The sequence below is a fragment of the Megalopta genalis genome, chromosome 4 (genome assembly GCF_051020955.1).
Source record: "Megalopta genalis isolate 19385.01 chromosome 4, iyMegGena1_principal, whole genome shotgun sequence".
NCBI classification, from domain to species: domain Eukaryota; kingdom Metazoa; phylum Arthropoda; class Insecta; order Hymenoptera; family Halictidae; genus Megalopta; species Megalopta genalis.
The window spans coordinates 6,782,899-6,801,618 of record NC_135016.1 but is presented as its reverse complement, the minus strand read 5'-3'; the positions used below and the strand labels follow the sequence as shown (position 1 = coordinate 6,801,618).

Genomic DNA, 18,720 nt, shown 5'->3' with positions numbered 1-18,720 from the left:
CCGAGTGCATCGGGCTTCCTCGGGCGAAAGCGCGCCACCGAGCGTGGCTGGACGAACGAAATATTTGGCCCGACTGGCTCGGAAAAATAATTCGCAAACGAGATTCGAGTGCGTTGAATATTCCGAGGATTAAGCGTCCTAATTAAAGGAACCGTCGAGATCGCCGCCGCCCGGCCTTTAATCGTATGAAAATTCCGGCACGGATATTCCGGAATAAATTCCGTTTAATAGATTCAATTACACTTGTAACGAAGTCCTCGGGGTTAGCCGTGCCGGCTCGGTACCTTCTCCCAGATAAAGGATTAAGGAGAGAAATGTGCCGGATTACGTTAAGATGTACAACGTTAACTTCCCAAGTTTTGGCTGACTTGAAACGCATCCCGTAGCCTTAATGCGGCTTAGATCGTAGTAATACGGCTTGCCGGGGCACAGTATGCGGCCCGCCATTAAATTCGTACATCCGGCCGGCTATTAATAAAGCCCCGGGGAACGTAAACAATTTTCCCATCGTCGCGCGTCGTTCCGCGACCGGCCGGAAACGCCGAAAAGATGGCCGTACTGCAATTCTTCGAAGTAACGAATACCGTTCCAATGAATCAGAATGATAATAAATAACGCATCAAAGTATAAAAAAGTGATAAAACGTAGTGGACAATTTGATCACAGGACTGCCAGACGATGACTTTAGGCGACGACACAAAGTTGTAATCATATTACTAATTGAAATTACGATTAATAAGTTTTCCATTTTATATCAGAAAACGATTTGTACTCTTAGGTCTTTATTTAAATTAGAGTTGTAATATTTAAGGAGCTTTATGTATCTCTATAAATACATGTATACATATATAGCTATATAATATATAGCTCTACAAAGTCTCCGATAAAAATTCTTCCGAATAATCGTTTCTTTCTTGCCGAACAATTAATCGAAGGATTAATCTGACATGAAATAATCGGTGACGCAAGGAACTCCTGTAGAATTCTAACGTTTTTAGAAGTTTCCCCGACGTCGACGTTGCATTTAAATACTTTGGCCAGCTTTTTAGCGTTTCCGTCCACCGCGGTGTCCCCCTCTTATCTCTCTCCTCCAGCTTTTAATAAAATCGTCGCAATTTTTGAAGGGACGCCGCGAAAGTTTCGCGTCTCGCATAAATTCGCGGCGGAAGAAAATTCGTAGGAAAGTTCGCGGGAACGGTGAAGAGTTCGCGTCCGTTACCGTTGAGATACCGCGGTATTATCGGGCCGTCCGGCAAACGGTGGGGAAAAAAAGATGGGAACTCGCCCGGTATTTTCGCGCGCCACCGGCAAATACGTTTCAATTACTGTCAAAATATGAAATTCCACGGAAAATAGCCGTGGGCCGGGTCCGTCCCTCCCGGCGACACCCTTGTAAAACAATCCACGTTCCTTCTGTACGCAACCGTTGCGTCACCCGACGCCCACGCAGTCCTCTTATTTTCGCGGCGCGACAGAGCGACGACTTATTTCTCCCCAGCTGGAAGTTACACGTTCCTAAAAGGAAAACGATAAAATGAAATCGATTGCGCGTCGCTGGATTGCAGATGAAACCTATGGAATTTATGTGGAGGAGCGTCTGCAATTTATTTTCAACGCGGAATATATTTCGGACAGTTTAATAAATTGTTCCTTGTCCGGGCTTGCGAAGAATTATTGCATATATAATAACATTCTGTCCTCGAATGAATTCATACACGCGAGGGAAAATTTATATGTTTTGTGTGGCTACGTTAATTAGCGGAATTTATGCTTTATGCTGGAATGAAATAGTTGTGATCGCGAATAGTGGAAAGATCAGAGGAATTTTCAAATGTTAATATATTCATTTCAATCAGAGAATTCGTAGACGTTGATATATTTATTTTAATAAGAATTTATAAACGTGTCACGGTATTAATTCCAATCCAAATTTAAGCACATCGATTTATTAACTTCAACAATTGAAGTTAATAAATTTTAATTTAAAACTGCCAGTATATATTAACGTTAATAATATAAAAATGTCAATACACTATCCTCAATTGAAATTGTCACAATAACATAAAATTTGCTATTTAGTTTATATTTCTCGCAATCGATGCAGACAATATTTATGTTTCGTAAATATCCGCGGACTATTATTTACAATCGCCAGCTGTGTCCAACAAAAAAATTGGATAAAATTGAATAAAATTGAATAAAAACTAGTACTCGGCCATGTTCGAAATTTTCGCAACGAGTTAGTTTTAACGAATGATGAAAGCTGCACTCGATGCAGTTTCGACAGAAGCTGACGACGAATTTGGGAAGGCATTACCGCGGAGAAATAAGAGAACGGCAGCAGCAGCAGCAGCTACGCGACCCGGTCTTTCCAATAAGAGGGCAATTAAGCGACTCGTGAATGGCGAAGGAACAGGTAAACGGGCATTGTTTCGAACGTGTGCCGTTTCGCGAGAAGCCGGAGAAGGGTGGGCGGCCGGGGCTGATTGAGGATAAGGCAGCATTCAGCGAGCCATTGGCACGTGGATTTTCTTCCACCCCTTGCGGAACCCACTTGACCTTAAAACGCGGATTCTCGTTTGCGCCCCGCGGAGATTGATGGGAGTTGTTCTGGTCTTTTTTCGCAGGAAGTCGCCGAGCACCCGCGGGACAACGCCGGCTTGCGGAAACAGGAACGGCCGGGGAGAAGTCCAGGAGAGACGGAGCGCTGTGATTGAATAACCGGGAAAACTTAAAAACGAATTCTAGGTCAAGGTGAGACGATTCTTTCATCTGAAAATATTATTGCCTTCGCTATCGACGAGGTTCCATCGGTTTCGCCGGGTTCTATTAGCGGAGTAGCCCTATCTGTTTGATTAGCAGACGCGAACGCTTCTCCCGATTCCATTACGCGAATTATTTTTGTTAACTCGAACGTTATGATTATCAATGTCTCTCTGCAAATATTGTCTCTTCTGGTTTCTGTTGTTGGAAGCTCTCGTTCGTCCGAGTTCCATCTTTCCTGATTTCCTCAACTTAAGTTCCTCTTCGAATCCTTGCGAATCCAATCGATCTATTATCCTCGGCTCGATCGATTGGTTAAAATATCGGTTAGAAGTTGTTCTCAAGAGATTCCGCGAGATCGTCTTGGTTAGAGTTGGGCGAAATTTTATTCGGATGACTGATGAGAGATGAAGACTAACGAATGAAATTTGATTGACTCGAATTTAAAGTCATCTAGATCTAAATTTGACCGAATAAGAATTCATTCGAATCAGAATTCATTTCAATAAGAATTCATTCGAATAAGAATTAATTCGAATAATATTTTATTCGAATAAGAATTCATACGAATAATATTTTATTCGAGTAATAATTCGTTCGAATAATATTTTATTCCGATAAGAATTCGTTCGAATAATATTTTATTCGAATAAGAATTCATTCGAATAAAAATTCATTCGTACAGGAGTGCATACAGAGAATAATCGATTTGAATAAAAATTATAGAATATAAAGAGTTTTTCTTCCAGCTCATGGATTTATTTCTCGCATACTACATTTTTCGACTATGTACGTGTTTCATTTTTAGTCAGGTCTCGAACATCACTAGTGCAAGTCTATTTACGAACACCGTCGGCAAGTTAAAACGCCGCTTATAAATTCCCAAGGGACTCTCTGATTCGCCGAGACAGGCAAGACAGATCTGGCAGCTTGACCGGTGCAAATTGTAGCACTGTTTTACAACGAGTTCGCGCAAGTTTTCGCGGAAGATTTTCGAGGAACACATTGACAATAGAATCTACTTCGCTCGGAATAGACATTGCAGTCGTCACAATCCTAAACAAGCCTGAACTTCTTCGACTTCGGACACGGTCTGGGTGGTGGAGGGGGGGTGAGAGGATCCACGAGAGCCTTGTTATGGAATTAAGGGGATTCCAGCGAGAGTTGTTCGAAAGTTCTTAACGCGGTGCAACATTAAGCGGGCAGAAGTTTTAAGCTACAAATAGGAATACTGTAGCAGAGGAATCGCGGGGTATTGGGTCAAGGAAAGTTTAATGATTTATCGCCAGACTGCGGATCTGTATGCAAAATAAAAATGAACAAAGTTAATTCGAAGAAACGTAAGTTGGATTCAAATGTGTATCCTGTACGAATAATTCTTAAAATCATTTAACGTTCTCACAGTTGTGCGCTTCGCATAGTCAAGCTCTTATTTAAGATCAACGTGAAGTGTTTATTAAAATAAGTTTCGTACTTTCTTATGTCTCGGAATAAATTTTTATGATGCAGAGTAACAATTTTAATGACAATCGTCTCGATCAAATATGTCAATATCATTCTTCTCCTGTCAATATTACTTTTTATTATTTCTATATACATTGAAAATTCGTCTGAAGAAATTTGGCGAACAAGAATTTAGCTCCATAAATATGATGATTCAATGCATTTACTTTCAATTTAATTAAATGTAATTGTATATTATTTCTATTATAATTCGAATTGCAATTCTATTATAATTCGTTATATTATTGCTTTACAATCGATATTTTGCATTAATACATTTTTTTAAAAAAACCTTTGCTGAACAATTGTTAATAAACACGGTGCATATGGCAGAATAAGCATACTTGCGTATCATCATGATACACAATAAACGTAAAAAGGGAATTTTGTCCAGTTGGTACCTGAAGAAACTGGAGATCCGCGTCACCTGACCCCCGATCCCCGTGGCACGCGTTTTCTTTTCGCGATAATTAGGAACAATCGTCGCGGCTCGCCGATGAGTTCTGTCAAACGCACCGCGAGGAGAGGATCCGCGGGAGCGGGACGAACTTTTGCTCAAACTTTGATTGCCTGTTGCCAGTGAAAGCGACCGGGAGTTAGCAGCGATCGTCTCCGCCGCTAATTAATTTCGGCTCACCGAATTCGCAGAAAGTTTGAACGAGGTCCGGGGCCGCGCCGTCGGTTCTCGCGGGACGTAACCTTGTTGCGAGACGGGCCACGAGCAAACAGGGCTCGCGAAGTGAGACGGCGAAAGAGAGTAGGATGGGTGCGGCGCGGCGCGGCGGAGGGTGGCTGACGCGAGGCAAGTGGCTGTCCTCGAGATCCTCGAAGCCTCGGGAGCCTCGGGGTCAGATATCAGGCTGCCAGGGACATTTCAAGTTCGCCTAAGCAGAAACAGACTCGTCGCCGAGTTAGCTCGGATTAATTCCGAAAGTTCCCGCCGTCTAACCGTCGAATGGCTGACCGACGCGGCTGTGCGGCGGTTAGGGTGCAACGAGACATGCCCGAACTCCGTCTTGATCCGCGAAATTCCGACTTTTTCCCGGTGCCTCGAGGAAAATATTTTTTACGGGAATCTGTAGGGCTCTTCTTGATGAAATTCTTCCCCAAAGTGGCCCAAAGTCATACCTGTTAGACGGCAAACGAGCTATACGAATTTTTCCCGGGGAAAAATTTCGGCACCCTTCGTCGCAGGGGTAGATACCGCCGAAATCACGGCCGAAAGAAATTTCCATTCGATTTCAAATGCATTTTACACCTTTTTCTGTATTTACAGGCAACCAGCATAACTGTAAAAAATGAAATATAGCCAATCACAGAATTAGATCAAAAAATTACTTTGAAAAATAACTGAAAAATTATTAGTTTCAGAACTTCATATCATAAAGCTACTAACTTTATCAACGCACATTTCCGTGCTCTCTTGTACTAAAAAAACAAATTGATCGAACAATCATGCTTCAACGATTCGCAAATAAAAATTCACGGTAGATTTCTACAAACCAGAAAAAAATATTTATACTTTTTACTAGGATTTCGGCGGAGACTACCAGTGAACAAAATCTGCTGCTTGCTTCTATCGTCCTTCCGTAAATTGTTTGAATAAACATGTAAAATGTCCAGACTCGTTGCAAAAATATCCGGGAAGCATTCGTGTCCGTGGACTTTATTTCCGTAACAATAAAGGATGAAGCATGGTGCCGCGTCGCGCAACTTTTCGAATGTAAATTCAGGACTAGCATCACGTATCAAATGTTTTCCGGGACGTCCGTACGAAGCGGGGGAAAAAAGGCGAGCGAAGGGACAATTAATGGGTCTGAGCTGTGTCCAATTAATCATTGAACCGCGGGCTTTTCCGCCATTGATCATCTCGGTGGTACCGGCACTGCCTTCTAGGCAAGAAACCGACGGTAGTTCAGGCTCCCCAGGGTCGCGGTGTTCTCGCGTGTCGTGCATATATATATATAGGTCTGTGTGCGCGCACGTGCACACGGCGCTTTTCTCGTCTCGCGTGTACGTGCGGGCACATGTACGGGGGCACGCGAATCGAGCCGGAGCGAAATTTCAGACCAGGAGATTTCGTCGATCTAATACCCGCGGGGCAAGAAATTGCAAACAAGATCACCTCGTCGGCACCCGAAATTAATCCTTCGCGTGCAACAGATGAGACGCCGCGGCGTTACACCGTTACCCACCCGCGCGCCGGAGCCTTTTGGATCATTTACAGACAGCGAGGCGCGGCCAGAAACGCTCTAATCACTTTCCAAATTACGGGGAAAGGTAACACGATCCTCCAGGGGCTCCTGGAACCGTCCTGGATCTTCCGATCAGGCTTCATTGATTGTTTGCCACCGTGAGATATGTTTTCTTTGGCAAATCAGCTGCGCCAAGTAGAAAAGGACGGTAACAGTCGGACACTGTCGCGCCAGCAGGCGGCAGGCTGGTTCCTGTGCCACCTTCTTTAGGTAAATATACAGAGTGTGGATATGGTGGATTCCTTAGGTTATTTGAAGTAACTTTTTCCTTAGCGAAAATGCAAACCGCGGCTTCGTTTACGAGTTATTAATGAAAAACGCCAACCAATAAGAAGCGAACTCTGCTGACGCGAGGCGGCCGAGCCAACGAGCGCGCGAAGCCCAGCTCCGCTCATTGGCTCGGCCGTCTCGCCGATTTTCGTTGATAACTCGTAAACGAAGCCGCGGTTTGCATTTTCTCTAAGGAGGAAGTTGCTTCAAATGATCTCAGGAACCCTCCATTTCCGGATTACGAGACATTTTTGAGACACCCTGCATAATAATAAAAAACAAAAAGCCACGAAATTTAATAGTTTTTCCCGATTTTTTTACCACGTCTCTCACGCGTGATAATCATTTCTGTCCCAGTCTTCTTTTACCACGTCTCTCAGACGTGGTAGTAAGACAAAAGATTAATTGCACGCACGAGAATTATTAAACAGCGCGACGATTGATGAAGATATGGCATTTTTTAGTGTGAGACAAATTTTGTCTAAGAACACGAATGCAGCAAGTAGAAACGGACGATAATGGTTAGACATCGTTATTTATATATACCCAACATCGGGCGAGTGAAATTAGTTATACATGGTTTTTCAATTGTTGACGAGATTGGCACAAGTGGAGTTTTGTTAAATGCAGGATATATTTTATTTGAAAAATCAGCTCCATCGAGTAGCATAATACGGCGATTGTCAGACAGGGTTGCAGGTATATTCAACAGCACGAGCGTGATATTAATTACACACGGATTTTCAATTATTACACAAACGTTCGTAGAGAATTTTTATCTGTAGAGGAGATTTCGTTTGAAAATTCGGCTGCAGCAAGTAGAAAAGGACGGCCGCGATCGGACACAGGTAGAGATATATAATGGCTCGCGCGGGAAATTAGTACACCGCGTATTTCAATCAGGATCTGCGAGAATACATAGCGGATATCTTCGCGCGGCGTTTCGTTTCCGAGATAATTGCATTCGAAATTTATCAGCCTCCGCAGATTAGAAAACGGGGGCTGTCTTTGTTTGCGCAGTCGATTTTCTTGAAAGCTTTCTTCTTCCTTCCATTTATTTTGCACGCGTTAATTGCCGCGTCTGGATTGTCTCGGATTTATTCAGAACGGTCTGATTTAATTATCTTGAAAAGAAAACACGGGCACGGTTAAAGTACGGTTAAAAGATCCGTATCAATCGCGTTATTGTCTTATGTTTCTCAGTCCGCCGTCTGGTTGTTTCTAAGCAGCTTTCCGCGATCGCATTTCGCGTCTTCGACCTGCATTTCGGCGACCGTTAATAGGATTCTTAATAACAAGAAGGAGCTTAAGGCGTGGCTCGTTAGCTCCCAATGATTAACAGTGCAACTAATGATCCAGGCAAAGTGACTGGTGGTTTCTCGTTTTTTTCATTTAGCAATTCCCGATGCTACAGAAATACATAGAACGGAAACTCGTTACAGATCTCTGTTACGCTCACTCGAAACGGTCTTTCCGTTCATTGAATAAATAAACAGAGAACTATAAATCATTTTAGTTTATGTATTAATCATAGTTTAAACAGATTTAATCCTGTCATCGTTGTAAAACAACGTACATTCCGGTCTCGGTGTTTCCAGCGTCGAACACGTGCGTTCACCTATGAAATTTTTGTCGGAATAAAATTATGCAGCTTCTAGTAATTATACGGTCCTTAAAAATCTATTAACGAGCTTCTCCCGAGCAGTGTCGCGAGAAGAGGTCCCGGAGGAGTTCGAAACATTGAAATTAGTCCGCGAAGTAAGACGAACTGTCTGGGACACCGAAAGTTTCTGAACCGGTAGAAGCGGCCGGATTTTTTCCAAGCGAGTACGTTCTGATTCCGCCGGCATTACACGAGCCGGTGAATTCTGATCTCCGGCTAGTTCGTTTCCCTCTTGCCGGCGATACCAGCCACGGGGAGTCCGTCTTTGTCTGTTTCACCGGCGGCGTGCTTAAGCCTCTGATTGGCGAGAAATCAATATCCGTGGAAGACGGACGATCGGTTGCGTGAAGATCGAATAAACACGCTTCGTTGGCCACGACAAACACCGCAGATTCATGCTCAATCGTCTTTGCGCCGATACACGTCGGCCGACAACCGTTTTTTAACCCGGATTCCGCGGGATAGCTCGCTCGTGGATGCGGCAGCTGGCTCGGCAACGAGTCGTCTTCCGATAGAAATCTCGGAATACGTCCTTCCACCTCTCGCAGACAGTTTCGCAGGGAACGGAATTTTTCTTACTCGGTTCGCCCGTCGACCGTCGGATGACAAGATGTCGATACAGAAAGGCGTCGCGATGCGACGTCGGCTTTTGTTTCTCGTTCGGTTTCCAGAGGTTCCATTTAATTTCCACGGGCCTGTCTGTCACGTCGAAGTGTCGCCTCGATTTTTCTTTGCTCTCCGATCTCTTCCTGTTTAACGATAAACATCCGGAATTCGCCGGGAAAGCAGGTCGCGCGTAGAATCCACACGAAGCCGATTAAATAACGCGCGTTTCAGATTATGGAAACATGAAAAGTTATCGGGCGCCGGCCGGGGATAAATACGATCGGGTCCATTAACTTCGAAATTAAAACAAACTTCTCCGGTATCGTCGTGCACGCATTAATATCGGCGGGAATACATATCGGCGTCGTAAACCGTATTATCCGAAACATTCCCGTACTTATCGTAAAGCTACTTCGAACCGCTGAGCAAATCTCTGCTAAAATTACGGAAATTTGAAATATTTTCTTTCTCCGAATCGAAGCGGAGAGATTGTATTAACGCTAAATCTACCGCGGTCAAAGTGACCGCTTTCTTATCTTGCAATTCTGCAAAGTTTCGAGACTCTTTCGTCGAAAACGCTTGAATAAGTTATATTATTGGAGCAAGTCTTGTAATAAAAACTTTACAAATTCCAAATCAATTCCGTCTTCTCACTTTTATGAAGCAGTACATGCCAGTTAGTATTACTGCTTGGTAGGTTTAGTGTTAAATTTGACCTCGATGAAAACAATCGGAAAGCCTCCTCTTCGTTGCGAATTTTTGAAAAATCTTGATACATCAACGTGGTCCCGAGATTATCGATCTGTTCATTTACGTGTAATTTTTAACGCTCTACAATCTCTACCGACGCCTGCGCTAGATTCATTCATCGGTTGTTTACTGTTAGCGCGCGCGCTTTATGTGTGAATGAATTATCGATGGGAGCACGCGTGTGTGCATGATCAGAAGCCCCGCTTTCGAGTTATTCATCTCGTGAGCCAATTAAGATATCAATGTCGAACAAAGCGGGATTTGAAGATCGCGCTCTCCTCTATCGCTCAGACTGCTTGTCTGAATGAAATAATAAAAAATTGACCACACTACAAACGCATCTATTCTTCGTTCAACTTTGCGCTTCGTCAGTCCTTTGCTGACGAGTCTGGCTCACGATGGAGATTTCTAGTAATAAACTGTGAACTATGCATTTTATTCCATTTTTTAACACTGAATCTACCATGCCGATCGACAATAACACGTCTCGCATTCTTTCTTTTAAAGTTGTTCATATTATGAAGACACCATCGCCGGTTAACAATCGAATAAACCCCTCGAGCGAAGCATACGTTGCAATAAAAATATGAAGAAACTTCAATGAATTCAGCTTTGTTGTTCCCGTAAAGTAACACGAGTTTCTCGCTTTCAGTGCACGGTAGAATTAACGTTGAAATAAAATCCTCTCTCTCTCTCCCGTAGAATTCATATATAAATATCGCGCACAATGAATATCAATTTTCTTTTCCACGAACAAATATCGAATCGTTGCGAAGAAACTGGCACGTCGAGGTGTTAAATAACCGCTGCAAAAATCCGTGCAAAAATATCTGACATGACAATCCGGGCCCGATTTTCCTAAGATTCACTTTCGGCTGCGAAAGCGGCCCTCGCGCAATCTTGTTTTCGTTAAAACGACGTCAGAGTCCTCGGCTGCATGATCTACGCAGTTATTTCGCGCACCCCCCGGGAAATTGCTCGTGAAAGCTCGCCGCGCCCGCGAAGCGTTCGCCGGCCGAGCCGGGGATAAATTTTTCGAACGCTGTTGCGCGACGATGCTCCTGGACCGCGTCGACGGCGAAAGCTCCGCGGGCCGATTGATCGCGACGAAATTTTCCGCGCGCGCGGGAAAACCGTTTCCCATTTAACTCACGGCGGGAAACGAATCGGATAACGGTCGCTGGGCCAACGGGATCACGCATCGGAACGCAGTCGAATAGCGCGTCCGAACTGTACGTATCCCGAAGCTTTTGCTTTTGCGCGATCGTTCCGGCGTTTCCGGTGGCGACGTTATTCGGCTCGATTGACAAACGCGTCACTCCGTTGTCCGTCGCTCGTCCGTCGCTCGTCCGGCGGATGTAGGTCGATTGGAGGATACATTCGTTACGAGACGCGGCCGCCGATAACGCGGGAACACCGGCAACTTGACGCCGCAGTTCACCGATCCGCGGGCGTTCCGTTTTCATTGGCCATCCGTAGCCAACGTTTCCACGTTACGCGATACTTGAGCGACGCTAAGTGCACCGAATGCGCCGACTGATAACAACCGGGCACACAGTTGCCAACTTTAATCGTAGTTCATGGTACGTCGCCGGACCCCGCAGCTTTCGTTTCCGCGAAATTCCCCGAGCGGAATACGCGCGAACGCGTCCTCTAATGCCTCCGGTCCTAGATACGACCGTTTCCAGCGTAGTTATACATCTTCCGAGTTCGCCGATTTGAACACTTTGCCGACCCGGTGGGGGGGATCTCCCTGTTTTAACACTGGAACGGCCGAGCTCTTGACGAGGCTAATGTACAGTAATTGGCCACAAAAATGGACAATTTGGGAAGAGGAGATACGATTATTCGAGCCTTGCGGTTTATTTTTATAGTTATAAATTGTCCACGATTATAAAAACGAGCAGCAAGGCTGGAATAATCGTATCTCCTCTTCGCAATTTAGTGGACAATCTGAGCGTCAATTAGAGAGACATTACTGTATATACAGCGTATGCTGTACACAGTAATCTTGTAGCGTATGTATAACATTTACAAAAAATCGATCTACACTGGCACCCCAATCTATCAGGAAATCCATCCTACTAGTCTCAGTAACTGGTCCAAAATTTTGTTATCCACTTAGGGGGACCAGTTACTGAGACTAGTGGGATTCATTTCCGGACAGATGACAAAAAACTCAAAAATAAATTCTATTAGCCTCAGTAACAGGTCCAAAATTTTGCTGTCGACCTAGCGGGACCAGTTACTGAGACTAGTGGAATTCATTTTCCAGATTTTTGGGATATGTCTGGAAATCGATCCTACTAGTCTCAGTAACTGGTCCACCTAGATGGATAGCAAAATTTTGGACCAGTTACTGAGACTAGTAGAATTCATTTTCCGAATTTTTGAGATCTCTTCAGAAATCAATCCCACTAGTCTCAGTAACTGGTCCACCTAGATGGATAGCAAAATTTTGGACCAGTTACTGAGACTAGTAGGATGGATTTCCTGATAGATCGGGGTGCCAGTGTGATCGATCTTTTATCGTGTTTTCTTGATCTCTGCGACCAAAAACTGTGACTCGAAAATACTAAATAAACGATAATAACAGTAATACAAAAATCCTCATGAACGAATTTCTCGAGTGACTCGCCCATTTCGAACAGTCCGTCGATCCCGAGCGTCTCGAAAAATTCGAAGGCTCGACTCGGCTGGAAAGATCGATCGTTGCTCGTCTCGCGAAATTCAAGTGCGCGAACAAATCGGGCACCCGGGGGCCTCCGGTGCCTCGTCGTTTCATGTCCCGATGATCAACAATCGTAGCAAAACTCGAACGAACGATGTCGAGCCGGAATCGTGTTTCCCCGCAATTTCGCGGTGTAAATCGCGCAGCGGCTCTCGAGCGTTTCCACGAAAGCCAGAAATTATTCGGAGACGGTGATTCGGCGGTTCGAGCTGCTCGGGGCCGATTCCCGTGGAAAATGGAAAGCACTCGAGATCGGCGAGACGATACGGGAACGTGCCGGGGCCGGATCGCGGATAGCCGGTCTCGTTTCGCAGCCGACGAAAGAAAATACCGCAGAGCGAAATTTTTCATTGTTGGAACACGCGGCGCGCCGGGCCGCTCGATGCATCGCCGTGTGCACACGGCGAGGTGCACGTGTGCGCCACGGGCATGGCCGCGCCGGCGTTACGGTATACAAAGTGGCCTCCCGTCGTACTTACCGTCGTTCTCCTTCGTCCGCCCTGGCCCATCCCCGTTTGCTGCAGCTGTGTCAAACATTATGCAGGCAAGCAAAAGCCACTTGAAATGCAAATGTTTGCAGCGGCCGCGCAATTAAGGCCCTTGTAAAATGGAGGCGACGAACGGCCGGCGTTGTTGGATCGGCACCATTGTCGACTGGAAATATTACTTTCCGTTTACGGGGCCGCCGCGAGATAAGAATCGTAAAACCGGGCGGTCGGTCGGTTTATGCCGTTCCCGCTGCCGCCCCCCATGGCTACGCATTCGAAATTACGGAATAAAACAGTGCCGCGCGTTTTACTCCGCCATCCTCTATTCCCAAAGAATCGGAGAGCAGACCGGTGAGCAGACCCGGGCACATTTGGAACGACATTGTTTGAAATATTATTTCAACGAGCGCGCGTTATTTTATTTCGTAATTATTTCCGCGACTGCGGATCGCTTTTCCAGTAATTTTATATGCGATGTTATTTTAGAGAATGTGTTATTTTATTTCGTAATTATTCCCGCGACTCTGTTCACTTTTCGTATAGCATTATATGAGATGTTATTTTAAATATCGTGGCACTTGGTTTTAGAATTATGCGAAATAACTGTTCGCGATTATTGTGAAATTCTTCTCGAAGAAGACTATGCTTATTATCCGACAATAAGAAACATCTCTCTGATGATCTCGAAGGTTTCTTCAAGTGAAATGTCTTTGTTGCATATTAGTAGAATCTGTAACATGAAATTTCTCGTACCAAATCCCTGATTATTTAAACGATCGTATAACGTTAACTTAGTAATTTCTACGATTGTTCCATAATCGACTATCCTATTCACAAATCTTAGAAGCAATGGTACAGCCAGCAATGATACAGGAAAGATGATCTGTCAAGCAAGAACTGTTGAAACTCCGTTGGAATCAAACGAGGCCGATGTCTGACCATTAACCACTGTTTCCACTTGCAATTTGGAATGCCAACAAAGCGGGAATTCTCGGTACTCCGCAACAGTTTAACGCGTTTCACCGTGGAAACGGGCACAGAGAATAAATATACGCGGCAAGTAGAAACAGCGCGCGCTGGTCAGACGTGTCAAAGAAATCCTATTTGCCGGTGCTCGACTGCGCGCGAGAAATTCGAGAATATTTCCGCGTTCCCGTCGCGCTGGTCGCAGAACGCTGGCGGTACCTTTTCGCGACGTTGCGCCGCGGTGGCTCCCGGGAACGAAGTTCCAATTTCCTCGGCAAACGGTTCACTCTTCCGCTGTAAACTTTTTCCGTCGACTGTGTACGGAAAGAAAAGGAAAGAACGAGGTACCGCCGCCGTTCCCCGGAGCCGGGGGAGCTGTCTTTCGACGCGCGCGCGCGGCGCATTCATCCCGCGAATGCGGTAAATCGCGGAATATCGGCCCGATACCCCGAGACAAGCCCGTAGAGCATCGTGACCGAGGGGAACAATGGCCGTGTAACCGGGGAATAATTACGGAAAAAGTCTGATCGCGCCGCGGACAGCTTTGTCGCAGCGATTTCAATTTGCATCGCGTTCATATTGCCGCCATGCTTCTGCCGCGTCCCAGCAATTGTTCCTCCCGGTAATTCGAGGAGGAATTCGCCGCGTAAATGCTCCCGACTCGCGTTTGTCCCACGCAGCTGGACGCGTGGGAGCCGCGTGCCCGCGAAATTCGCTCGTTTTCTTTCACAAAGGAACGCCGCGCTGGTTTAGGACGCGTCGATGACGCGTCGGCTTCCCTCGGTGTAAATGACGGAATAACGGGGCCGAGAGAGTCGCTGCAATTTTCTCTCTGGTGCGAAATATATTTTTAAATGTGTCCGGTAGCACGTGGAAATTTCACGAAAGCACCGTGGAATTTTTGTACTTTTTAAAACGGAATAATTTTTAATATCGGAGAATTCGTCCTCGAAGAGTTGAGCGCAGGGCTGTCATTTTTAATTTATCCCGCCTTTAAGTTGCCGTTAAATGATCGTCACCTTTTCGCTGATTATTTCGATCAATTATAAACTAATTAGAACGTCGCGCGAGACGCGTGCCGAAGCAATTCGCTGTCACGGCCGAGGCTCGTCGAGAAGACGCATGACAAGCGGAACACCGCGAGAGTGTTAGAATTCGGGCAGATTGCGCTGATATATCTTTTGCGGGTAATTTCTAGTTTCTTCTCGTCCGTGGAGGAGTATCGAAACGGGAGATTAATAGTTCTCGCGCACATAAAACTTCTGCCGCCGAGAGAAAGAGAGAACCAAGGGGGACCAAGGGGAACCAATCGATTCTCACGGAATAAAGCCGAGGGCCTTCGCAGACCAATAAAGTTCTCGGAGGAAGAAGGTATCCCCGATACTCGATCTCGATCCCGTTTTAATTTTCAATTTCCGAACAACCGGCGACCAACAGCCCGCCCCTGAACAGCCCGACTCCCATGGGGACTATTCGCGCCGACAATTATTTACAGGAGTGGAAACAGATTACCGTGATCGCTCGATTAAATCTCCTGGGCGAGCCGATTTTTTTGGGGGGCGGGACGTCCCTCGTCTCCTCGGCGAGGAGACGAGGATATTTCATTGGCTCGTCGTCGAAGCCGACCTGCGGCACGGCGGTGTTTTTCTCGGCGCCGGACTCGTGAAAATTCACGAGTTTCGAACGCGTCATAGAAAGGACGACGCGGCGACATTTCCATTACAAAGAGCGCCGGTTTCGGTGGATCAAGTCGCGGCTACGCTACTCGAATATGTATGGCGGGACACTTGGACGAAAGGGGCCACCTGACCTCGAACTCGAGAAGCTTCGTTCGAAGGCATATTCATCAGAAAGCCCCGGCGTCTTCTGCTTCCTGCCTTTCGGGTACTTTGTAGCTGCTGGATCAACTCCTCGAGGGCTACTTAAGATCAAGAGACTACGGAATATGGCTGGTTGCTCGCCGAGGCTCGGCCAGAACCTTAGAAAGGAGGACTCGGATTATTGTGGACCGTGCAGCATTCACGGCGAAACGGTGAATTATTTTTCGTCTTATCTCTGCGAGCCGAAGTCGAACGTTTCGCGAACGCGAACATCGTCGCGATGAGCGCGGCTGCGTACGGTATAACGATACTGCGTTGGTAATCATCGAAACGATCTTGAAAGCAGAGGCGTCGTCCTTTAGAACGAGCTACGATCCATTGCGACATGATCGTTTGCAATGAAGTTGCAGACCTCCGAATTTCGTCGACTTCTGCTGAATTTTTGAAATACGAAATTCAACCTCCCATTCAAGTGGCTATACAATGGCACCAACGCATCGTAGGTCAACGTTTTTAAGCTCGTTGGAAAGGGAAAAGTTCGTGCTTAAATATAATCGTAGTTGCGCTCGAAAAAAGAATTGTTTAAGCTTCCCACAGGTTCGCGAAGTTAAGTTTTTGTAGAAGTGCCACTTCGTTCCAAAAGTGCGGCTACAAATAGTACAGCGAGTCTACGTCAACAAAATTGAAGCGTTTAAAAAGTGCAGACTTTACTCTTTGAAGTGAGCTTGCGGTCATTGCGGTACGATCATTTTCAACGAAGTTACAGGCCTTCGAATTTCATCGTTTTATTGCTGAATTTTTAAGGGCCCCAAAAGCCAGAGATTCAACTGCTGTCGGCACACTGTCAGTTCAAACTGCTATAGATTGGCGGCAAAAAATTCTAGGTAAACATTTTTGGTCTCGTTGGAAAGAGAAAGCTTCATGCTGTAACGTCACTTTAGTCTCGTTAAGTGAAAAAATTTTCTGCGACTTTCACAGGTCAACAAAGTTGAATTTTTGGAAAACATTGAAGCTTGTTGCAAAAAACACGATTGCGGAGATTTCAGTGCTGCTACACCAAAATAACTAACTCCAGCTTAAAGTGTAATTCATGCTCTTTAAAACTAGTCGAGAACCGTAGCGATACGATAATTTTCAACAAAGTTACAGCTTTTTTAATCGAACCCTATTCCGTCTGCTTCTAAGAAACGAATATTAATTCTTTCACGTTCTTCTAAGATCTACCCAGCAAGTCGAAAAAAATGGAATAACAGCAGCTGATTTATTTTGGTTTACAGTAAAAGTAACAAGAAAACATTCACTCTGATTTTTAACGAATATTTTTCTAATGTATGTACTGCAAGCAACACATACATTGAATAAATAACTCAAAAATGTGTCTTTACGATCGGAATAACCGTAAATTAAAGAATTAGTGACCTGTCATTTTGACGAGTTTCTAAAACCTGCGTCAAGGAAACGAAAGCGTAGAAGAAACGCGGAGTTCGTCCTTCGGAATAAGCTCGGAACCACCGCGATACGACGATCTCCAATATCGTTACAGTGGAAGATACAGTTGAAAAATACAGGCATCCTCCTTTATTCGCATGATACTAGAAAATCCCAGCTAGAGGATGCGGAGGAGGCAAAGGGAAAGGCCATTGATTCTGAGTTACGTTTTCCAGAGGGCAGCCCACATTACTTATACCACTTTTTCCCCCCCGTATCATTCCCCATGCCGTTCTTGTCGATGACCACATAAAGCCTCCGCACGGAATCCGAGCATTTTGTACTGCTCGCAACATGTCTCCCCCGAGGATAATCCGATCTTTCGATAAATCGTGCACGTCCCCTCGGCCGGAGTGGAATTTCCTTTGAAAAACGTTTACCCAGCGTCTGCCGGGCGCGATATCTCTAAGAACCGTCGGTAGGACGTTTTAGGAAACGATCTCGGAACGGTTCCAAAGCCAGACCACCGGGGCACCGTATCTCGTCGCGAGCCGCCCGGAATTCGCGGACGAAATAACGGGCCGCTTATTTAGCTCGGGAATTAGGGTCCACCACGCTGGAAAATCCTCTGAATGCCGGCGTATATCTTGCAGAGTGCACCGTCGGCCCCGTTCGGATCGCCTTTTCGCATTTAATCGACCGTGGCCGACGTGCAGCCTAACGGGAACGGGAATCGGAAACGCAAACGACGCTGGAAATTGTTTAGAGCGGAGCAACGCGCCCGGAAATGGCCTCCTCGATTTCCCTGCGTGTTTCTATGCTCGGTTTCCTGCTGGCGCACAGTGGACAAATTGATGCACGCTCGCGAAAGTGCGGAGAATCATACGTTCGGCTAAAAAAAAGGTCCATGAATTTCCCATTGTACGGTCCTGGTGCGTGTATCGAAGGAATTCCTTGTATGCGAGTTGGCATTATTATAGTCAGAATCAGTTGCGACGTTGAATTTGGCGGCAATCCATCGACCATTGCGATTAAATCAGCTGTTAATATCGATCGATCTCGATTGTACGATTAGAATGTCAAGCCTAATACAACGATCTTAATTTCAACATCTCGAATATTGTTCGTGGCCTTCGTTGATGGACATTATCTAATAATTTAACACTAGGTTCACGGAACCCTTCGAACTGACGGGTCATTAATTTTCGAATCTACAATTAGCGAAATTGTAGAAATACATTTATGAGTTATTTATTCAATATATGCGTTAATTGCGACAAATATTACAACAACGCTCGTTCAAAATCATACTGTATATATCATATATATTACTGACTAGTATTGACTAGTATATTGACTAGTGTCCCAAAATTATGGTATTTCCGGGAAATGTGGGGTTCCTGAGATCATTTGAAGAAACTTTCTCCTTTACAAAAATGTTCTCCGAGGCATCGTTAACGAGTTATTAACAACAAAC

The 18,720-nt window shown here is 45.3% G+C and overlaps 1 protein-coding gene across 1 annotated transcript in view; it reads left to right on the top strand.

Moving 5' to 3' along the window:
- Positions 1-18,720, top strand: part of LOC117223720 (uncharacterized) — a 210,402-nt gene that overhangs the window by 83,456 nt on the left and 108,226 nt on the right. Inside the window, exon 2 of the mRNA XM_033476173.2 lies at positions 2,628-2,754. The gene's annotated coding sequence lies outside the window, so the exon portion shown is untranslated. The remainder of the gene's footprint in view (positions 1-2,627; positions 2,755-18,720) is intronic.